Source organism: Crinia signifera, chromosome 5 (assembly GCF_055691185.1).
Source record: "Crinia signifera chromosome 5, ASM5569118v1, whole genome shotgun sequence".
NCBI lineage: Eukaryota > Metazoa > Chordata > Amphibia > Anura > Myobatrachidae > Crinia > Crinia signifera.
This window is the reverse complement of record NC_139221.1, coordinates 216318968-216328369: the sequence shown is the minus strand read 5'-3', so window position 1 is coordinate 216328369 and position 9402 is coordinate 216318968.

The window sequence follows — 9402 nt, the reverse complement described above, 5'->3', positions numbered from 1 at the left end:
AATGACAGTTATGAGCTGATTGGCTGGAGCATTGGGCCTTATTCTGGTTGGAGCGTCCGGGCCGTACGCGTACGTCCCGGGGTTTTTTACGATCTGCGCATGTGCAGATACGCTAATGCGCCGGCGCGAACACTCCACAACGCTTACGGCCGGTGTCTCAACGTGCAAAAAAACCTGTACGCGAGCGTACGGGTAATGGGGCGGCATAGGGGCGTGTTGATGGGAGCGGCCGAAATAATGAGAGAAAATGGGCGTAAATATGGGCGTACACGGGGGTGTGCACCAAAAATGAGCGGTGCTACTACCGCACGATCGACTAAGGCACCGTTCGTTTCGGACACCAAACAGGCAGCCGCCAACCGCCAGCTAAAACCACCCCTACAGATACCGCATGCCAGCGTGCGCCTGAGTTGGCTAATTAACGCTGATTACTACTCAAACACATACACCTGAATGTAATAAGCAATGCTGCAGTCTATTAACTCCAAACCATGATTTCACTGCCTGCAAGCCACACATGCAGCACGCAAACACATTGGAAGCTTATGTTTCTATACTTCTCCACATTTAAAGGTTTGTTTAATTTAAGGTAAGAATCTTTTTATACGCTAAGGTAGGTATTTGCTAAACAGACACATTCACTACGTGCTTTCATAGACTTTACGCAGTAGCACACTCAATCTACACAAGTCGACATGTGTCAACGTGTTCACTCTAATACTAACATAGGTTTTGTATTTAGGATACAATAACATAAACCACATCTAACACCTACAAAGGATGTTTCAGCAATGTTTTAAGCCCATGACCACTATTTTGCACACAATCTTCTATTGAGTTAATAGAAAACAATAATTGAATAACAAATAGATTAATTAATCAATTGTCAGATTAGTAGTTGAGAGGCAAGATTTGCAGGTCCATATATGTGAAGGGTATGCCAGCGTGCACGGACGTACGCTCACTCTCACGAGCGTTGACATAAGCTGAGTTTTCCATTGAAAACAATAGGGACCCGTCCGTGCAAACTGGCGTACGCTCAGATCTCCGCAAGAAGTCGGTGGGGAGACGGAGGAAAGACGGCCGTACACGGCGCCGTACGCTCAGTTGTACGCCTGTTGTCGGAGTGCAAGGGCTGGCCCGTCCGCGTACGTTGCCGTACGCTCATTTGTACGCCACTCCCCTTCTACTGTATTTCTGCCCGTACGTAAGCGGCTGATTTGTGGGTGGACTTAACCCCAACGGCCGCGTACGGCTAGCGTGCGGTAATGGCGAACGTACGCACGTTTGGCCGCTCCGAGCAGAATAAGGCCCATTGTCACTTTCGATTTGATCCTTTCTCCAGGCTGAATACATCTGTTCCATTATTCGGTATTCTATAAATATGTTTGGAACATATTTATATATTATTTACACTTTGATTTTTTTTCTGTCTCCCTATTAATTATAGCTATTTTAATATTGTTTCCATTTGCACTAAACTACTAAGTCATTTCATTAAAGTATATTGTCTTGAAATGACAGTACAGTACCCAGCATGTGTCCTATTTACTAAATTGCGTTTTACCATATTTTGTGCTTGGTGCATATCAGGATCACTGCTGTGTGAATTTGCAGAGGTCTGCAATCAAATAGCTGCCTGTGCAAGTCTGCAAATGGCTTGCTGATAGGTCGCTGAGCTGCAATTCTTTTTGCATCTCACTCACCATCTAATGATTGCCCCGGTCTGTGCAAGTATGCATAACTGACTCTTCCACAAATCTGCAATAGATACAGGCTGATCGAGGCCGGAGCTGATGACACACACTCTCCTTGGAAAGGCTTGGGTATGCCTGCGAATTTCCTGACAAGAAAACGAGAAGATATGACCCACGTCAACTCCCTGTCAATCAAACTGCGTGTGGATTGCGGAAAAATAATTTGTCACTGTTTGGCGTTGCGCATGCACGCCGCGACCCAGACACATGTGCAGTCATTTGATAAATGATCGGTTTGCGAATTTGCACAACAATCAGATCTGAATAACCCCCTTTATTTCTAATCAATAAATGTTAACAATATATTGGAGAAGAGAAATTATATGTATTTCAGAGAAAAACTTAAAAAGGAACACACTTAAAACCCTGGGGATTTCCCAAAAACATGCTACAGTAGACAACTACTGTACATAATATTCTTTTCTTAGATTTTTTCTAATATAGACAAAAAAATGTGTTTATTACACTTAAGCGCTCCAGAAATCAGTAGAGCACATGTTTAGCATTCTTGTCCTGTAGAATTTATAAAATGTGCATTCGCTGCTTATTTTAAAAATATACAGAATAAGATATTATGAATGTACAGTGAATAACTATACAAAGAATGAAATTACTGGGGTGACTTGTATCAAGCTTTGGAAAGAGATAAAGTGTAAATGTTGCCTACAAATGAGCTTCTTTCATTTTTTTTTTTTAAATTACAGATGGAAGCTAATTGGTTGCTTTGTGCAACTTGTACACTGTAACATTGTCCAATGCTTGATTCCTCTCCCCCTGTAGTATAGAAACATTTACAAAACCAAAGAGAGCAAAAGATATGCATGTGGATGCAGGGGCAAATGCAGGAATTTTCTGGGTGTGTATACACATATATATATGGGAAACATATGGAGGTCTGGCGATGGGGCTGCCGGTGTTCTGAATCCTGATGCTGGCATCCTAATGGAGGGAATCCTGACAGTAGTCAGGTAAGTATACTTACCTTTCCCCCTGCCCACCCTTAACTCTCCCTACTCACAGCCCAACCCTAACCCTCCTCCCCGCAGCATAAGCCTAAACCTCCCTGCTAGTACCTAACCCTTACCCCCGTACCCCGCTGCCTAACCCTAACCTCTCCTCCCCACAGCCTAACCTTCCACCTTTGCAGCCTAGATCTGAGTTTCCCCTAGTGCCTTGCCCCCTCCCAAGCATTCAGAAGCAGCATCCCCCCTCCTCAACCCTCAATGGCAGACCCCCCTTCCCAGCCCTCAGTGGCAGCACCCCTCCTCCCCAGCCCTCAGTGGTAGCACCTTCCCCCCTTCCTCACCAGCACTCAGCAGCAGCCCTCCCCAGCCCTAAGTAGCAGCTCACCTTACCTTCGGTGGTCTCCTCAAATGGCTTGCTTGGGACCCCCCTGACCCTGTCACTGACATCCTCATGGTGATAGAAGCTGGGCAGGTAGTTCCTGCGGGGGCGTGTTGTCCCTCAGCAGGGAATGTGTATTGTGGGTCCACAATACACATTCTCTGCATGACTGAGCGGCACTCATGAACCGCTACATTGAGACCTATATAAACTGCAAGGCTCATGAAAGCAAAAAAGTAGTCCTCGGAGGAGGAGTCAACTTCTTGTTCCAGATCTTAGGAAGAGTGTATCACACCACCTACTCACTAAGGGTATTTAAACCCAGTACGTGCAACAAGCAGACACCACCATGATAAAGTTGCTGTGCAACAAAACGCATCTGTGAATTCAGCAGTGACTCTATGGCACCAGCTCAACTATTCAGCCACCCATTTGCACTAAAGTGTCCGGACCAGCCTCAATACTCCATCTTCAGGTTTTCCCAGGTGACGACCTGGTCGAGAACCCCATCTATTTAAAAGGGAGAGTGCCATTTACCATCCAGGCCAAACAAGCAATAGGAGGCTGCATCCTCCATAAAGCCGCAGGATAAACATCGCATATTGCTCCCAAGGAAATCGAAATACACATAAGGCAACAAAAGCAACGGACACCCTTGATCTACAGGTCATATGACCTAACGGTGACTATACAATTCTTTACATAAATATCTGAGCTACAGTCACATTACACACTTTTAATGTACCCCAATGTTGTATGTTTAAGTCTGTGATATACCCAATTTTTCATTTATTACTAAATATGATGTTTTTAATATAATTATTGTGGCATTAAATTGTTATCCCCCCATTCAGAGCAGTCACACCATCTACCCTATTTTTGTTACTACTGCACGGGAGTGACAACCCCGTCCATTGTACTGCAGCTTGGCACACCAGTCTCATATCCTGATCTTCTCCACCAGCATCAGGGAGATTACAGTTGGTATTACAATTTTGCACAGCGCCCCATTGAGGGGGGCGTGTCATGCTCCACCCAAAGGCCATGTCTAGTTCCATATATGGAAAGATTGTGAAAAGAGATTGTGAATGTGGCACCTAGAAGCGTGGGTGTGTACTGCTACATCTGAGAGGAATATTTTAAAATAATTTATATTCAAATGTAGATGATCCCCAAAGCAGTTAGTAAGAGCTACTATACTTGGTAAAGTGCTGGGAAATGGTGCTGATGATAGAAATAGTAAATAGTAAAATTATTCAAGATCAGTCACAGACCATTGATAAATTGAATTATTAGTGGTTGATGTCCATTGCTAACCCAGAATGCTCTGAGGTTGCTTTGCTCAACAGTAAGATGGAGTGTGTGGAAACATTTGGAAGGACAGTGTGTTGGGTCAGGCGAGAAGCCATTAGAGATTATTGCTGAATCTAAAAATCTAAAACTGATTACCAGAAGAGAAAATATAGTGGATAGCAAGTGCCAAAATAAAGCTTAAACTTCTGCAGGGAACCAGAGTGACCAGAGTATTGTTGGAGTTCCTATCCTCTGATTGCCATGGCAGGAATTGTAGAAGTACAGTAGCTGCCAGTCCAAATTGGGATAATCCCATGAGGTTATTTCCGTAAACCTTTCGCGACAAAGGTCATTAGTTTAGTTCATTGCTAAACTCAATTCAATGCACTGCGAATTTAGGCTGGCAATATTATTTTGTGTGTAGAAGTCATGTTCGCACAATTCTGCAATTCAGTTCCAAACTTCCAAACAAGTGTCACATTAAAATCACATTTTTTGATGTGCCTTTCCCTGAGAATAGGAAAAGCTGGATAAATCTATTTTTAAGCTATAAATGTTGGGACACAGAGGTAGATGTATTATGCCTGGAGTCTAGAAGTAATAAAGTGGAAGGTGATAATGCACCAGCTAAACAGCTCCTAACTGTCAAATTACATAATGGGTTTGAAAATGACATTTATGAGCATATTGTCTGCTGCATTATCACCGTCCACTCTATCACTTCTCCAGGCTTAATATATCTGTCCCAATGTGACTGATTCACAGTTGTATGCTGCAGTATGCCAATGCTTTCACAAATGCAACAATTGATTTGCAAGGAAATGGGGAAACACCCTAAGGGTGTCACTCTGCGCTCACAGACACTTTGGGAAATGGTATGGGGTTAAACAGCATAAACTCAAACTCTGGAGATTGATAGAAAAGTGGAAATTATTTTATTAATAATCCTGAGAGTATGATAAATAACACACAGGTATGTGTAAAAACATATAGATCAACAATACTAATATAAACTGACAGGTTGTCTAAAAAATGGCTAATACCCGTATACACATACATAGGGGAGGGGGGGAGGGGGGGGAGGTAGACAAAACATGTGCACAAATGTCCAATGAACAAGTCGTGGCCAAAGGATCCTTCCAAGTTCAGGGATAAGTTCCCCACCGCCCGTGCTACAGGCCTGTTGGCCCCATTGACACCACTGCACTCAGACGCCATCATAGGCCTTACTAACGGCCGTTTGTACTAGGCAGCCTGCACCTCCACTATACTTGCAGTTTTCCTTGTGGAAGAAGCCCTAGGGAGAGGGCTCTCTAGCTAAACAGCCTGTTGCCACCATTCCCCTGTCGGCCCTAGTGACTTGGAACAGGAACACTGAACCCCTTTGTTGCCTTGGACCACAGTTCAACCAGTATTGTCTAAGGGGACCTTTCCTTTTTTTGTGATATACCTTAAGTACAAGCACTGCGTCAGAGCGCAGGACACCAGTACCCTGGATTACAAATCTCACATTTAGAATTAATTGCAAGTACGGTGCACCTAGGCCAAAAGGTACCTAGGACTAAAAATTGAACTGCAGTTCAGGGACTCATTCTCTTTACACCTGGACACTTATTGTAATTTTTGTAAGGTATAATTGTTGTATTTTTTCATTCAAGTGAAAGTGAATTATTGCATACAGTATTACCGCCCTTTAGTGGGGAAGCCATTGTGAACATTTTTATGTTGTGAATCTCTTTACACAGTGAGTTAACCGAAAGGTTGGTGACGGAGTGTATCTTGCGAATTGTGGCCTGTCAATACCACGGGCGGCCCCATCGCGCACGATATCTCCCTTTATTGAGTCTTATTATTATTCTTACATTGTTGCGTAAAGTTATTTGTAGAAAACGGTGTATTGCATTTATTATAGTGGTGCTGCGCGAGGTGCGGCCTATGGTGCCCCAGTGACTCCATTGCGCACAGCATCACCTAGGTGGAACTTCCTTTAAAACCTTTATTCATAGAATGTAAATTGTCCTTATCTCTTTTATTACAATTGCGTTGCTTTGTTGTTGAATTGCTTCATCATTCTTCAAAGCGGTGATCCACGATCTCTGTGGTGCAAAAATAAAAGCTTTGATCACCGTCCTAACGTGTGGTGACCATTCTGTGGGGTGTTTTGGGGTATTGTCTCCCTGGGGTGCCCTTGTCCCTCTGCCCTCTGAATTGCAGGCGAGTGAAGCAGGCAGGTCGCAGACGAGCAGTGCCGGAAAGGAGACCAGGAACCTCAGGTATCGGGTACACACCTGCACGTAGTCTGACAACATCACACTTGGCGTCCACGAACAGGATTCAACGATGTCAGACTCAGACCAAGCAGAGGCTCCCACGTCAACCAGAAGGAGGAGACGACTTCCTGCATCACCTGGGGAAGGAAATCCAGCGGCAATGACGATGGCACCAATCACCATGCCATACTACTTTGGCACGCCCTGGGTACCGACTTATTCAGGAAAGAACACCCCAGGGACACACAGGCTAAAAGAATTCAAAAACAGGATACTCTCCATGACACAGCTGTACCTGCTCGGCAACGAACAAGCAGTAGAAATACTGGTGGGGCAACTGAGAGGCCCGGCACTACACGAAGTAAGAACGTGGGAGACCGACGAAAAGAAAACGGTGGAACAGATTTTTGAAAAGCTGCGAGAGATCTTTGAATCAAAAACAATAGCAGATCTGAAGAGCTGCCTGTACTCGAGAAAACAGCGGCCGAATGAACCAATGCGAGAGTTTGCACTGAGCTTACAGGAAGCCATGAAGGCCATACAGGTGAAAGAAAAGAAACCAAAGGACCAAGTGGACGAGACGCTAACCAACCTGTTTATCGAAGGAGCGCAGGGGGAGACGGTCAATTCCCAATTGCGTATGTGGAGACGCCAACAACCCGACAGTTCATTTGCCAAATTTAAGGAAACGGTCCTACAAATCCTGGGCCTGTACCAGAGCGGCCGGGATGAAGACGAGGACTCAAAGGAAGGGGAAGCCTGCTACCAGGCCCCAAAAGGGCAAATTGCAGACACCCTATGCCCAAGCAGAGCAGTCACCCAACAGGCGCAAGCCCCCGTAGAACCAGACCCGCTCGAAGTGTTAACTCGCCAGATGTCTGAACTAACGCGTAATATGACACGCGTGACACAAAAGTTGGAAGACCTAGACAGAAATCAAGGCAGAAGTCGGCAAGGAGAATGGCGGCAAGACCGTGGCCCGAGGAACCGCCCAAGATGGGAGGTTACCCGCGAGTTCGGCCGAAGATCCTCCGATCAATTCGATCAACAAGGACGGCCAATCTGCCGAAGGTGCCGACAGAGTGGACATATCGAGAGAAACTGTCCAGAGGCGACTTTAAACGAGGGGGCCCCGAGGCAAGGGACCGACCCTCGGGAGGAGACTCACTAACCGGTCCGGCACCGCCAGCAGAATGGTGGCCCCGGTACGTCGGGGAATGCCCCCACCTGAATATTAGGGTGAATGGGATCCAACTGACAGCCCTCTTGGACACAGGGTCGCAGGTTTCTACCATCAGGATCACCGATTTTCTGCAGCATTGGGCACAGACGGATGTTGTATCGCCCCCCTGCTAGCCAGCAATGGCCAACCCATCACCTTCCAAGGATATTGGGAAGCCAAGGTACAAGTAGGAAAGGCCGCCCTGAACCAACAGGGGTTCCTGGTCACCACTGACCCCAATGAACACTTGCCTCCTGTGATACTGGGCATGAATGTGCTAAGAAACTGCCCGGATGAAGTGGTGGAAGCGCTGCAGTGGGAAATGAGGACAGCCCCCCCAGGAGAGGAAGGCCCTACAGCAAACAATGCAACTGATCACAGGTCAGCAGAAGTTTATCAACGACCAAGGGGAGGTGGGGAAGGCCCGAATCGCAGACTGCCGCCCAATTCTCCTGCGCCCAAATTCGGAACAAGTCATCTGGTGTAAGGCCAGGATGGGCCCTGGAGGCAGAGACTATGAAGCCCTGATAGAATCCTGTGATCCCGAAGGCCGACAGCCATTCGCGGTGGCCAGAACTTTGGCGAAGGTGGTCCAAGGGAGTCTACCGGTGAGGCTGCTGAACCCACACCCGCATGCGGTCAAACTGTACAAGTATTGTCAAGTGGCCAGGATCAGCTGGGTGGGCTTCGAGGACATCTTGGGGCAAAGCGTCACGGTGGCCCAACAGGGGGTGGCTGAAGAGGGGAGAGGGGAAGAAGGGTCTCCCTGGTACGCGGACATACAGATTGGAGACAAAGACACCCCGGCCGAAAAGCGAGAGGGGGTCCTCCGAGTCGTGAAGCAAAATGCTGCCGTATTCAGTCAGCACCCATGCGACAAAGTATACCACCACATCCCTACGGGATCGACTCCCCCGATCAAGGAAAGACACTGACCCCTTCCTCCGGCCATGTATCAACCCGTCCGGAATATAATCACGGAAATGAAGGATGCTGGGGTCATCAGGGAAAGCCATAGCCCCTGGGCGGCCCCTCTTGTTATCGTAAAAAAAAAGACGGTAGTCTGCGCTTCTGCGTGGATTACCGCAAACTGAACGCCGCAACCCACAAAGACGCCTACCCACTCCCAAGAATCGAGGAATCACTGACGGCCTTGAAGACGGCTGAATACTTCTCGACCCTTGACCTGACCAGCGGGTACTGGCAGGTCCAGATGGCCCCAGAAGATAGAGAGAATACGGCCTTCACCACCCCAATGGGCCTGATTAAGTTTAAAAGAATGCCGTTCGGGCTTTGTAACGCCCCCGCCACTTTCCAACGTGTTATGGAACACTACCTAGGGCAGCACAACTTTGAGATGGTACTCCTCTATCTCGACGACGTGATAATTTTCTCAAAGATCTACGACGACCACCTTCGGCACCTGGATGAGGTCTTCAAACAATTGATCCAAAGTGGCCTGAAGCTAAAGCCCAGCAAGTGTCACCTGCTAAAGCCCAGAGTACAGTACCTCGGA